Below are 14882 nucleotides of genomic sequence, written 5' to 3'. Positions count from 1 at the left end.
GTCTTAGGACTAAAACGGCATTTTAGTTTTGGTCCCATTTTAGTCTTCTGCAAGTGTTTTAATTTTAGTCGTATTTAGTCGACTAAATCTCCAGTAAATTTTAGTCGACTAAAATGTCCTACTGAAGTCGAATGTGTTTAGTTAAATAATGCATTATTTTGGCATTTCTCTAGAATTTTAAATTTTATATACAGTCCTCGAGAAAAAAAAGCACCTAATATCATGTTATTATTTATGGTTTTAACAAACTACACAGACACAGATTTAGCCGTTATGTAACGCCTTTACTCTGTAAAACCAAGTTTCGTTACAAAAATGTTTTTTGAGTCACAGCTTCATTCCTTGCTAAAAGTGCATGCTACTTTCTGTTGTTGAGAACAAGTAGCCCAAAACCAACCCACACACTGCACAGTCAATTAAATCACTGTGTGGACAAATGCTTGCATGGGTGGGACATACTAAAGAGGAAGATCCTAAGAGGATGAGAATATTCATGACTGAGGGACCTGCAGAATGCAGAGGCTCCAGTTATCTATAAAACATTAAACACTTGACCCATTCCCCCTTCCAAAATGAGCAGACGACACATTTTATTTGGAGTTGAATGGCCATAGTAGCCTTTTTATTGCAATCCATTAAGTACAACATTCACAAGAAAACAAGTTTAGTGCATATAATACAGTCAATGCATACCAAATAAACCAACCTCAACTTATGCCCAGTCTAAGGTCTTTGACGGCCTATATACTCACGATTAACTGGTTGTATCTGCCACCCAATCAAAGGCCCTCAGCCGCAACTACACCGGCTCAGGGACAATTAACTACTTACGTACTACCAGAGACAACCTTATTAATACACCAATGTTACCACCGTAATGTTAGGAAGGGACACCCATACCTCAGATGGGCCCAACCCACAATTTTCCACAACTATTTAACTGGCACCACCTTCAGAGACCCAATAGACCCCCTGCCACAGGAAACGAGCGTGACACCTTAGGCACGTGTTTCCCCCCCAAACCCAGAAGGCCTGCTGAATACCCTCCTGCAATTCCAGATGCCCCAAATCAATGCCGATGGCATTCAGATGCACACCATTTCTTCTCAGATATTGCAGGGACTCATCCTCCAGCTCTCAATGATATATTGCCACGTCCCTATTTCGGGCAAAAAAAAACCTTGGTACCTCCTTGTTAACCTTTATCCTGGCTTTGTTGATATTTTCAACAGAGTGAGCCATATGGCCCTCAGACCTGGCACTTATATCGGACCACACAAATATGGTATCCGAGAAAAAATGACTGAAGTCGTAAAACAAATCTAACTTAATATCCGTTTTAGCTCGTGCATGGAGCGCAAGCCAAGGTCATTGCACCCGACATACAAGAGTACCACATCAGGGGGCCTGTCCAATCTAGAAAAAATATGCATGTCCACAAGGTTTCTGGAATGTCCAGCCAGCAAACTCTGACCTCACTCCTGGACAAGCCTAAATGCCTACCCTCTGACCTAACCTCCATCCTCCTGGCACCCAAAAAACATATGTGTGACCCAGGATCCACACCAAGCATGCCCCTGAATCAGCAAGAGAAACGAAAATGGGGAGGGAGAAATACAACATCCCCAAGAATCCTAACCATATCAACAAACAACAACAAGAGGATAAGAAAAACTATAAATAATGAAGCCAGGTTGTACCCTATAAGATGACAAAGCTTAGCCCGACCCAACAGATAACCAACCTTAGAAGTCACAATAAATGAGGGTGCACATATGACCAATGTTTGACTGATTTCTGCCGCCCAATGTGCTAAACGATCTGGTCATTAAGTCCCCATCTGACCGCTTCCATTGCGGCCCGCCAATCTGAAAGTAATGAGAAGAATCGTTGTCTGCACTCAAACCAGCAGACGACAGGCATTTCCTGAACACTGCCTTAAACTGGAATCAAGACATTGCTGTCCCATCCGCATGCATAAAGAAAAACCCCGGAAGATTTGGCCGAAGCTGTGAAAAACCCCCACAGCCCGGACAGGGCAAACTGGAGAAGAGGGAATCACACACAGCTCAATCCAAGAACCCCTCCTACTGATCTGTGTTAGATTTTCGTATCAGAATACCCAGTGTAGTGTCCCATAACCATATATCCTGTACGCTTAAACCACCCTCACCACGTTTGTTCCGGCTCACCAATTCCCCCACCCAAAAAGCCCCAAAAAGGCCAGCACAAAGACGGCTCGGAACAAAGCAACTTCATAGGCGGAAAAACAAGTCCTATCCAAGTGACCCACTACAGCACCAAGAACTTCAAATGAAACCGGGCGTCGATCGTCCACCACAGAGTGACCCTTCCCATAATCCTGCATAGCCAGCCTGGGCAGAAAAAACCTTAGTAACATCTCTGTGGCCTGACAACTTAAACATGAAAACTAGACCAGCCAACTTTTGAGACATAGCAGAGATAGACACACCTCGTTCAAAATTCCTGCCAATAAAATAAAGTAACCTGTGCACATTGTCCTCACGAGAATACCCCCCAACTTTATTCACCAGATCGCTTTATTCCTGACACACTCTGTAGTATGAGGACCAAAACTGACGCACGTACCGAATGACGAATTGAGAACCTGGAAGCGGCAATGCAATGCTCCACAGATGCTTGGGGCATAGAATTCCGCGCTGCTCCGCTTACAGTGCCAACCAACAGAATCTGTCCCACTGGAAATGCGACAAAGCATCAGCCACTGACTTATCAACTCCTGGAATGTGTACAATTTCATGGACATCCATTGGTAAACAAAAGTTCTGGAACAGCTAAATTACGCACTAAACCAACTTCAATCCTCTCCACTGGCAAACTCACAGCACTTCAATGACCCTGACAGTAAGTTCCATAACCAGCAGAGCCCGCCACGTCAGTGAACAGTTCAAGATCAAAATTGAAAATCACCTGCTCCTGCCAAAGCGAGTGAACATTGTAAGAAACCAGAAATTAATTCCACACTCGCAAGTCCTCATGCTGATCCTGCCCCACCCGAATATAAGGATGTGGCGCCCTAATGCCAACTGTGGCAGCTGTAGCGGCCATCAGTGGTCTACAAAAAAATGTGGCCCATGGGCACACTGCACCAAGCAAAATTCAACTTGCCTATTTTTTTTTGTCATTGCCTGGTGGCAGAAATTGTTCTCTTCAGATCTTTAAGTTTGTCCAAAGGCAAACTGCATTCCATCACCACGGTGTCTATGAAAATACCTAGAAACCGCAACTCAGTGGCATGGCCCTCCGTCTTGTCACGGACCAATAGCACACCAAAAAACTCGAAAACATGTTGGACCGTGGCCAAAAGTGAGGTACAGATAGTACTTCCAGCAGGCCTTATGCATAAAAATCATCTAAATAATGGATGACTGAATTAAGCTCAGAAACATCCCTAACTACCCATTTCAAAAAGGAACTAAACATTTCAAACAAAAAACAAGAAATGGCACAGTCTCTTGGTAAGCATCTAGCAACAAAAATTCTGCCATGCCATTTGCATCCCAGCAGATAGCAACAACTAGGATCAGTCTTGTCCAACAACAAACTTTTATCATACCTACAAACCCACGACACTGCCATATCAAAATAAGTATAGGACACCGTTCAAAGCTCCAGATCAATTGCATCATTCACTAAACCCTCGTTAGGATGCGACAAGTTATGAATGAGGCGTAACTTATTGTGTTCTTTTTTGGGGATAATACCCAAAGAGGAAATACTGGTGGTGAATCAAAAGAAACAGCCATGCGAACCAAGGTAACTTCTTTGAAGTTTTCCTGAAAAAGATGGCTGGATGTAAAGGAGATGACTGCAAGTTATCTACCATAGGAGGAACAACCAGCAACTGACAGGGTATCAGAAAAAACCTACAAGAAACTCAGCTGCAACACACAAGCTGCCTCCCTGTTAGGATAACACTTTAGGAAAGGCGCCATATGATATTTTCTACCCTCACCGGCGCCTTCCCTCTTTCCAGTGCCGCCTCCTTTTCCTTACTTAAAGACAGAGCATGAAACCCTCCATACTCTGAACATTCATGACGGAAACAGCATGTGATTCCAAGCTTGCAATATCTAGCATTGAATTGCCAACACAACCCCCTGCAATTTGTGGCTGGTTGTGAAGAGGCTGCTGCACCCCTGACCCCCACTCTGAAAGGGAGGAAACGAACTTCAGTGGAGACTATATCAGTTTAATCCAGAGACTGATGTTCTTGTGGTCCCACCATAAGGAAGGCTGGACTGCCTTACGCTGACGAAATTGCTCATCATAGCGAAACCAAGCAACCCCACCATCGCTGGGCTTCGCTGATAGGGTCCGGATAATGAAAAAAGGGGGGGAGCAATTCTCAGGGGTCTTTTTCCAAATGACACTAGCTAAAACTGCATACGCCTACAACCAGTTTGTGAACGTATAGGAAATCAACCGATTCTGCCATTTTTTTCTCCTTCTCTACTTTCATCTGGTTTAACTTTAAGGTTAAATTTCTCCAATGGCAACAAAGAAAAATGTCCCCATACTCATCCTTCCATATATGCTCCTTGACTTCCGTTTTTAGATGCACACCCAAAGACCCTTTTAAAACACACATGCCCTTCACATTTTTGTAGCATTTGCCAGACATACCCCATCAACCCCAGCAACTCCTTTTTCAGTCGCTTTGTCATCCAAAGCCTTATCAGCCATATTTACCACAGATGCCACCAGCCATTGACCAGAGGATTCCGATGGTCCCGCCCTGCACGCTAAAGGTCTCAGATGGAGCCCTGACTACCTGACCACTGACACTGGAGGTGGCAGCTTGTGCTGTGGACCACGCAGCTACCAGAGAGGACCTTCCTAAGACCTGCTAACAGGGTGTATACAACACCATCTGTGCCAGGGGCCCCCACCAAAGGAGGGACTAAGGACCTAGCACTGCCCCCCAAAACTCCAGCCACCCCTCCCTTGCCCCAATCCCTGCTGAGCTGTCAACTAAGCCCCTGGAGCCCCCTTGAACAGAGAGAGAATGAGAACAAGAAATAGGATATGAAACAGAAGGCTCACCTGGCTGCCTCTGTCCCTCAGGACATCCAGCCGCAGATCCTGAGCCCCATTCAGCGTGCAGGAGTTCACCATCTTCAGAGCTGCTGAGCACCCCCTTCAGACCGCGTCTGTTCACCAAGCCACGCTGTTGCTCTTCCCTCAGAAGGCTCCATGATGCAGTTGCTGGCTCCAGAGCCCATCGGGTGGCCGCTGATGACATCAGCAACCACCGCCACACCAGAACCCTGGGCGCTCCTTGTCCTACTCCCATTCTGGGCTCTGTGAGGGATGATGGAAGCCTCACCAGCCGACGCCCAACTCCTTCCATGCATGGCACCTGTTCTGCGATGCCAAGACACAGAGTAAAGGTAACTATATAACTATGTAAAAGGTGCCGCCCGCATCTTCTGTCACTGGGGGCCCTGGCCCCCCCCGAAACCTGGCCGGGACCTGCCGCTCAGCCATTCCCACACCGGGCCTCACTAAGCACAGGCAGGGAGCCTGTATAATCAGCCGCATCATCCACACTGCAAAGTGAGAGGGCAGGGGAGTGGGTGGCAGATGAAAAAACTCCCACCCTAGGTTTCGCCGTAGACAGGGATTCCTCCAGACTCGCACACCAGGGAAAGCAGATGTGCGCTTGGCTGGTGGGTTCTGAGGGTCCCTTGAGGGGCTCCCAGAATAACACTGAACCCAAGATGTTGCCACGGGACTGAAGCACTCAGAAGGCTTAGACCTCCAAGCATGTGGGCAACTAGAAGAGGGCCCAGGAGAGACCTGCCTGGGCTCCTGCAAAAAGTGTGATAGTTTGCCTTGTAGCCTCCCAGGGTCTCTGGCCACAGCTGCAGCTCTAAGCTGGGACAGCATGTTGTCCAAGTCACACATCTTTTGTTCTTCCTACAGGTGAAGTCCAGGAAAGCAGAAGAAAACTGTATAATACTGTGATGAGCTCCGACTGAGCTCTGACACGATCCTCCCTCCTCTCTACCCGCTGCCTTGAACTCTTCAATCTGGTAAACAGAATGCATCATTCTAAATCACCCCACTAATACTCCGCCTCTTCTGCAGGCCCCAGTCATGCTGGCCCTTCTCCTAGTTTCACTCAGCTCCAGACCATATACTGGAACTGCTCATGAAGGCAGAGGAGTATGCCCATGCCATAGGAAAATCCACATTGCCCCACTTACAGGATGAGGATCTGTCTGACTCTGAAGATGATGTGTAAGAAGAGGAGAATATTGAAAAATCACAGGAAGTGGAAGAAGCACCATTCACATCAAAGCAGCCAGTCTTTCGGTTTCTTTCAAAATGCTGCAGAAGACCCAGGCAGAGCATCTCCCCAAACAGGCAGCATATAGCAGCAGATCAGTCTGACTGGTAGTCCAGTGCACAGGATCCATTTTGCTATGCCCTTCTTACTGGCCTCGGTGGCCTGTTGTTCCTTAGAGTCAATTTTGTATTTTGAAACCCTTAAAAGGTTTTATGTATCTGTGGGATTAAATTAGGGGGGGAAATCAAGTTATTCTGATTTCACTTTCTCTCTCACCCCACACAGTCAGCTCTAAGTTGTCTCTCTATAATAAACTACATGTACTAGGCCTTAAGGTGCCCTGGGCCGTGCAAAATTTCTGACAGTGCCCCTCCCAGTGACTACATCCCTCCATATATATTTTGGTGAGATACTTCAATTCTTGGAAAGCAGCACGGCAGCAGCTTAGAGATATTATGAAATCACTCCCATTAAGATTCAGTGACTAAGTGCACAACATGACAGACAAAAAAAAAATGCTATTACTTCAGAATAACAAAAGGTATGCAATCTGACTGCAAGAAAGTATATTAAAAAAACTCCTGCAATGTACATAGATAAGACTGTTCTCAACAAAAGTGGAGTTAAGTGTGTACTTTGCTTACCTTTGTATGAATTTCGGGATGTGTTGTCCGGAATGTCCGTAAATGACGCTTCAAGTTTGTTGTATTTTTACCAGCAAGTTTCGCTCCACGTGGTTTGCAAAGGGTTTGTTGTCTTTAACATCACAGCTCTGTACGGTCTGAGGATAGTGAGGAGACCTGTAATGCTTCAGAGTGCTCTGGACGGTGGTCTGAGGATGCCTGTAATGCTGTATAGTGCTCTGGATGGTGGTCTTAAGAGGCCTGTAATACTGCATAGTGCTCTGTTTTGTGGTCTGAGAAGGCCTGAAATGCTGCATAGTGCTCTGGGCGGTGGTCTGAGGAGGCCTGTAAGGCTGCATAGTGCTGTGGACGGTGGTCTGAGGAGGCCTGTGATGCTGAATAGTGCTCTGGATGGTGGTCTGAGGAGGCATGTAATGCTGTATAGTGCTCTGGATGGTGGTCTGAGTAGGCCTGTAATGCTGCATAGTGCTCTGGACGGTGGTCTGAGAGGCCTGTAATGCTGTATAGTGCTCTGGACGGTGGTCTGAGTAGGCCTGTAATGCTGCATAGTGCTCTGGACAGTGGTCTGAGAGGCCTGTAATACTGCATAGTGCTCTGGATGGTGGTCTGAGGAGGCCTGTAATGCTGCACAGTGATCTGGATGGTGGTCTGAAAGGCCTGTAATGCACACACAGTGCTCTAGATCGACAGTGGTCTGAGGGGAGGCCTCAGGCCTGCTGTAGTTGTAATATACACTACACTCACAGTGGGTGCTTTGTCTCCTGTCTTGGCTCTGGACGTGGGCGATCGTCTCGTGACTCGTGAGTCGGGACTCGGGCCTGGGACTCTCGTCGGGACTCCTCGGGAGGCCTGGCTGTAATGCACAGTACTGGTCTGGTCTCTGGCAGTCGTCAAGGTGCACACAGTCGCTTTAACTTGCTTGTTGGGAGCGGAAACGGGCGGACCTCTGTGAAAACAAGAAGTTAGTTCACAAAGGGTAACGTCCCTGCCTCACATTTTTGTTTCGTTTTTTATTCGTTAACTAAAACAGATTTCATTTTTGTCATAATTATCATCAGTGGACGAAAATGTGCTGTACTTTTCATTTTGTTTTCGTCACTGTAACAATGTCACTGACGAAAACTTTGACGAAAACGTTTTTGTTGATGAAATAACACTGGTGTTCACATTTTCCTTCTCTCTGAAACACGAGGCAATACATCTTCTCCTGGCGGCATGCTATTGTTGCTGGAGCCTTAGCAAGCTTGCCTACTTGTGAGTGTCTGTAAGAACCCCTCAAGGGATCCTTCAATCTCCCTGATAAGACAATGAGCCACTACCTTTTTCTCCCAAGGTAGCAACTCACACAAATTTCCCTTCAACATTACTGGCCCACTGGCCAAAGGAATCTTTGCAAAGTGTCCTTTTAAATTAAGTATCTTCGCCAAATGTCCTTTCTCAGTATGTCTTTCAGCGAGAGTAATGGCCCATGGCTCAAAAGATCTTCACAAAGTGTCCTTTAGCAAGGTGTCTCCATGAACTAGGGGTTTACCCCCTACAGGTAGCAGCCCCTGGCTTTAACAGGAGAGGTCCTCTGTAGCAGAAGTTCTTTTCTCCCATGCGATGAAACTATAGCAGTTTTGATGATTCCCATGTTCTTTTGCAAGGATAGCAGAGAAAGGGGATTTCGGAAGAGGGCTCCTAGCCCTAACAGCAACATTTCAGCAAATAGAACTATTTGGGCTCACTAGCTCTTTTGTAATTCAAACTTTTGCAACTGAATCCAGAACTCAGTAAGTATACCTCAGTAGCAGTGATCAGGATGAGGTATACAGATGATGTTTCCATCAAGACTCAGGATAATGATGGCCCAAGCTTGGCCTTTTCCATCTGGGCGGTTGACCTCCACTCGATCAATGTATATTGACTTCCCCAGATTCCAGTTCTCCTTGATGGACAGGACGGTGCCCCACAGCTGAGGACCGGACTGGTTCCGATGCAGCTTAGGGACATATAGGAAGTCCCAAACAGCCTCTTCACACCAAGCCCTCCTCTTGCTCTCAATTTCCTCCATTATCTCTCAGGGAGCATATGGATAATTGTATCCATATTCCATAGCCACCTTTCTTTGGATGAGTCGTTGACTGCCTGCCTCCATTCCTAGGTGGGGCCTAAGGGGTCTCCACTTTTGTTATCAGTTTAGAGTAGGCATCGTTCTGTGCCCAAGCCCGAGCATAGGTGCAGGGCGGGGAAGGGTCAGGGACCCTTGTGGCACAGGCCTCACAGAACCCAAGATTCCTTGCACACCTCATCCGAACAACTGCTGCTTCAGTTTCTTCACTAGGTGAACTGGAACTTGCAAAACTTCTTTTTCCTTCAGTTCCCCAGTCCTATTTAGCCTCTTCTTCTAATCCCCAGTCATGATTCCCTCTTCCAGGGATCCATATCGATACTCAAAGCTGGGTGACCCCACGCCAATGACCCCTGCCTCCCCCTCACTAGACAAACTGGAGAACTTTAGCTTCTTGGCCCATTGAAGCCCCTCTGCCTGTTTAAGGGCTGGAGTTTTCATTGCTGTGACTGCAACAAATCCACCCTGTGACCTCTGCTTGACCCTCACGACTTACCTGCATTGCATCTCTGAAATGTAAGTCTCTGGTTTGGCAGATGGTTATGCAGGTCTGCAACACTGGTCCCGACTTCAGCTGTGTTCTCAGCACTACCCGTCCTCTCCCAAAGGGAATAACCACTACTGGTGTCAGCTGTTCAGAGGTGGTTTCTACTTCCCAGTACACCTACAGTCTTCTGGGCTGGCAATCACTATGCTCCAACCTCAGCAACATGTCACCGCAGTGCCCGCACTGGCCCCACTCTCGCAGCCACACGGACACATTCAGGCATCTGTGTCAGACTTCCCTTGGGCATTAATCAAACCCTTGTATCCAACAGGGTCAGATTCTGCATCTCAATCCGCTCTACAGGTTCTCTGCCAACATGTTGGATAGCCCTTCTGCTCTGGCTCACTCGAGCATCCGCCTTCTTGCTCCTCCACACACATGTCTGCTCCTCAACTACACCCGATGGACTTGAGCTCCGGTTGCACTCTCTCATTCACAAGCCAATCAAACTCCCTCACTGCTGTTGGAAATTGTCCTGCATGACAGACATTTTCTTCTACATCCTGGGTCGCTGCTTACTTGACCATAACTTGAAAGCACACTTGCAGTGATTACTGTAAAGCAGACATTACTTTCTTCCACCGACACTCCAGCACCTTACTTGAGAAGACATGGTGTTTCTTGGGTAAATATTGGGTTTTTGCCGTTAGCAACTACTGCTTTAACTAATAGGAAATCCCGGACGATGCCCCTAAATGTAGCACTGTACCCATAGGGCTTGCTGTGTGATGATTTCTTGGATCTCCTCTGATTACCTGCAGACAGTTACTAAGGGACAGTTCACACATCCATTCTTACTCCCAATTGATCGTTACTCAATAAACAGTCCAGGGGATTTGGTTTTTATATTTATTGTGGAACTTGGATGGCAGAAGGGAATAGTGGGATATTCCAACTTGAACTATTCACAGTAGATAAGGAAAACTCTCACTTCGCCTCACCAGGTTATTTGTGGAAGCAGACTCACTGCTTTAAACATACTGCCACTTGTATGGAAGAATTAAGTTCTCTTGCTCTCTATAGAAGTAGACTTGATGCAACTACATTATCTTCAGGGCACTCTCTAGCATCCCCTTGACTGACACTCATCCACTGACCCTTCTAGCAGAAGGGGTGGCCCTTTCAGGACAGGCCCCACGACACACATCTGAACTCACTGTAGGCAGAATCAGATCCTTTCAAGTGTCTCCCTTTCCAGTCATCTCTGTGGGACATCTGGGTTCAGCTGCTCTCTTGCTCTCAGGCCCTCAGGTTGACCATCTGAGGCTGCATGGCAGCTTCTAAAGAGGAGGGGCAGCTGCCCCCTCCCCCTGAATCCCGCTCCCCAGCTGAAAGACCCCAAGCACATGTGCCCTTGACATTTATACAGTATCCCAGCATGCCCTGGTGCCCCTTCCGTGGCCAATCACCAGGGCTGTAGTAAATGCCTGTGCACTAACTTGTCAGTTTTCCTCCCACTGTCCAGTATGCTTTCCTATTGGACCAGTGTGAAACATTTCAGACAAGCTGAGCTGCACCTGAGCACCATAAGCAGACCTCACTAACAGATCCTGCTCTCTGATAGGCAGAGAGCAATATACATTTACCTGGCAATCTCTCTGGTAAGCAGAAAGACCTAAAACTATACTCTCTCTTCTGGTACCTACCTAGGAGGGTGCTACACATGCCTGAGCTCATCCCTGATGGTCAGTTATGTTTACTGTTTTTGGTTTAGCCAAATCTGAGAAAGATGTTGGTATTGTTTGTGTTCATATTCATAAGTGCCTTCATGTTTAAAAATTAAAGGACTAAACTAAATTAAATACAGGCCAGTCAATATATAAGGAGTACTAATGCAGATAAGCTATTATAAGTTGTTTAGAGGAGACCAGGTCGTAGGCAGATTAGAAGCTCTCTGGGCCATAAAGCTAAGTTGAAGTGTATGCTATGTATGCTCCAAAATATAGGTCATGTTGATTGAAAATGGGGACATCGTGTTACCTTCCAGGAGGACACATGGAGCAGTTGGCAGCGTTCAGTGCATGAATGCTAAGAGTCTGGTTATTTAGTTTCAACATGTTAAGCTATAAATGCATATTCTGCATTTGATGAAATGTTACAATGCTTGTTGCTTTGTTCTCACAAGGTTTAGGCTCCGTTCACATGTCAGTGTATGGATCGCGGGCAGAACCGCCGCGGTTCCGCCCGCGATCCGGAGATTATTGCAAATCGCGGGACGCCTGTGCGTTGCCCGTTGATTTGCAATAGCCCCCCAAATGCTGAGCGATGTTGCCGCGATTTCCGCCTGCCGAATCGCGGTAACATCGCGCAAAAACAATCGCGGGACGCAATACGCTCCAAAGAAGCTCTTGTACTTTTTGGGGCGTAATGCGTTCTGCGATTTTTTTTGCGCGATGTTACCGCAATTCGGCAGGCGGAAATCGCGGCAACATCGCTCAGCGTTTGGGGGGCTATTGCAAATCAACGGGCAACGCACAGGCGTCCCGCGATTTGCAATAATCTCCGGATCGCGGGCGGAACCGCGGCGGTTCTGCCCGCGATCCATACGCTGACATGTGAACGGAGCCTTATGATATGTTCATAAAACAAGGTCAATCTTGGCAGTTAAAAACAATTAGACATGCAGGCCTGATGGTACCGGTGATGGTATACTCATTGGGTGAGTGTTTGGACTCTGCCTATGGAGCAGGGAAGGGGAAGCATGCTGCAGACACCTCTGGAGCCAACTTATAATGAGAAAAACAACTGGACAAGGTTTTCTAACTTTACAATCCCAAATTCCCTTATATGAGCATAAGCTGGGTCTATGTGTTAATCAAAAATCTGGAGACTTTGATGGAAACAGTTCTTCTGCCACGTATGCTTTGAGTCAAAGAATGATTGCTTCCACAATAACTTAAGCTGGCCATGGCATCTTAGATTCTTTTTTTTGTTCAGCCTTTGGACTCAATGAAAAAATCAAACAAGTTTCTCCATCCATGCTATACATCCCCGATGGTCAGCTATACTTACTCTTGCTGGTCTTAGCCAAATCTGAGAAGAATTTAAGTAATGTACCTGTTCATATTCAGAAGGAGCGTGATGTGGACATTGTGTTACCTTTCAGGAGGACACAGGGAGCAGTTGACAATGTTCAGTGCAGGAATGCTGTTACTCAGATCCGACATGCTAAAAGGACCCTGTTGCCATCATTAATGTCAACAACAATCTACCCATAATATATGTGCATGCATTGTATTTTATACATGTCATTTACCCATAAAATCCTCCTTTGTTTAGACATCCAAAAGGCCTGAGACTGCTTGTGGGTGCCACCAACTTGGATATGATGTTGGCAGCCCCAGCAAACTCAGAGCTGTCACTCAAGTGAAACTCTATAGCATTCTCCTTCGCTCCTCGCCCAAAAATATTGTTTAGGGAGGTGAAGAAAGGGACAGAGGGGATGGGCCAGCAGAGACAGTAATTGGGCATTGGCAAAAAAGGAGAGAACTATGAGGTGCCATGGGGGAGAGGACTGTGCTAAGGAATTGACTCTTCCTGCAGTAGTCAAATAAAGTCAATAATATTGATTATAAAAAGAAAAAACAGCAGGTGAGCATTTAAAATACTTGTTTTTTTCTGTGCTTTCATCTGCAATTTGTCAAAGTAGTAACAAGGCCTCTTTAAGGAAGATGACTAAGAAGGTGTTAGACAAGAAGATGTTAAATGTGTGGTCTATGGATGTCCAGCGTCTCTTCTTCTTTCACCGTCTCCAAAAAATAACCTGATATTTACAGAGCCAGGGGATGGGCTGCACATGCTCAGTTTGGTGTGTATTGCTAGAGAGGTTTTTTTCTTGGAGTGCATGTGATCAGCACAGGGCCAATCAGCATTGTCCAGACATTTCTAGACAGAGGACCAGGGGAGAATGAATACTCCTTCTACAAGCTTTAGTAGGAACTAGGGATCAACCGATTATCGGCAAAGCCAATATATTAAGGGCCGATATGCACTTTCCCCGATATATCGGAATCAGCCACCAAGGTGGCCGATATTACTGATATTTCTGAAAGTGCTTGTACCGGAGTGATACCTGCAGCTAGAGGCATCACCCCGGTAACGGCGTCCATAGCCGATGGTCGGCTGTCATTACAAGGAGTGGGAGGGGACTTCCCCCCCCCCCCGCCGCCTTCCGCAGCCCGCCGGGCATCCTACCTGCACGGTCGCCGAAGGTCCGATCAAAGCCGCATTCGGCTCTGATCGTGTCTCCGTGCAAAAACCCGGAAGTGATATCATGACATCACTTCCGGGTATTGGCGCCAGATTAAAAAAAAAAATGACAGCATTCAAAACAGCCAAACTTGGTGTTTTGAATGCTTTTAAGTGCAGAGAAGCGGTTTGGGGTCTGTTAGACCCCCAGATCTCTCCACAAGAGTACCTGTCAAGTACCCATCTGCCAAAAAAAATAAATATACTTTTAAATGTACGAAAATATCTGCCCATATCGGCCGATACCGATACGCGATGACCAAAATATCGGTATCGGCAATGAAAAAACGATATCGGTCGATCACTACTAGGAACTGATAGAAGTCACAAGACGGCTCTAACTGCTGATGAGAAAGGTATTTATCAGTTTATATTTATAATAATTGCATTTCCATGTTCTGTGTACTGCGGGAGACCAAATATAGTGAATGCAGGGTCCTGGGTTTAGTAACACTTTAACTATCACTGATATAGATAATGTACCTATCTGATTAATAAAACTTAATTTTTTGTAATTTTTTTTTATTATAAAGGTAAGAGAGGGCAACATAAAACTAGTGTGATATTTGACACGGTTTTTGATAACCTAAATCATCAATATTTGGTTGGATGGATGGAGTAGCAATTCTCAATGAATTCTCAAGGTGTTCATCAGATATTTTGATTCTAATTTTGCCCTTTGTGTGCTTCATTCTTGAAAATAGTTGCTCACAAATATAGGTGCTGCTGAAAACTGATTACATGATTAGGGCGCGATTGTCAGTGGGAGATTTTTGTTTGGGAAGATAAAACGTATAAAAGTCCAGTAAAGAAACACACTCTCAAATTTTTATTTTGCTGCATGTGTTTGCTAAATGTAAATGCATTTTTAAAGGGTAACTCCACTTTTGTGAAAAAAAAGCTAATTAAAAAAAAAAAATATAGCGTATACAATTGCGACACAAATCATATTGTAATTGAATGTTATTAAAATGACCTTTCCTTGTTTTCAATCTG

The sequence above is a fragment of the Pelophylax lessonae genome, assembly GCF_965119305.1.
Source record: "Pelophylax lessonae genome assembly, chromosome: 6".
Lineage (NCBI taxonomy): Eukaryota > Metazoa > Chordata > Amphibia > Anura > Ranidae > Pelophylax > Pelophylax lessonae.
This window is presented reverse-complemented; position numbering follows the sequence as displayed.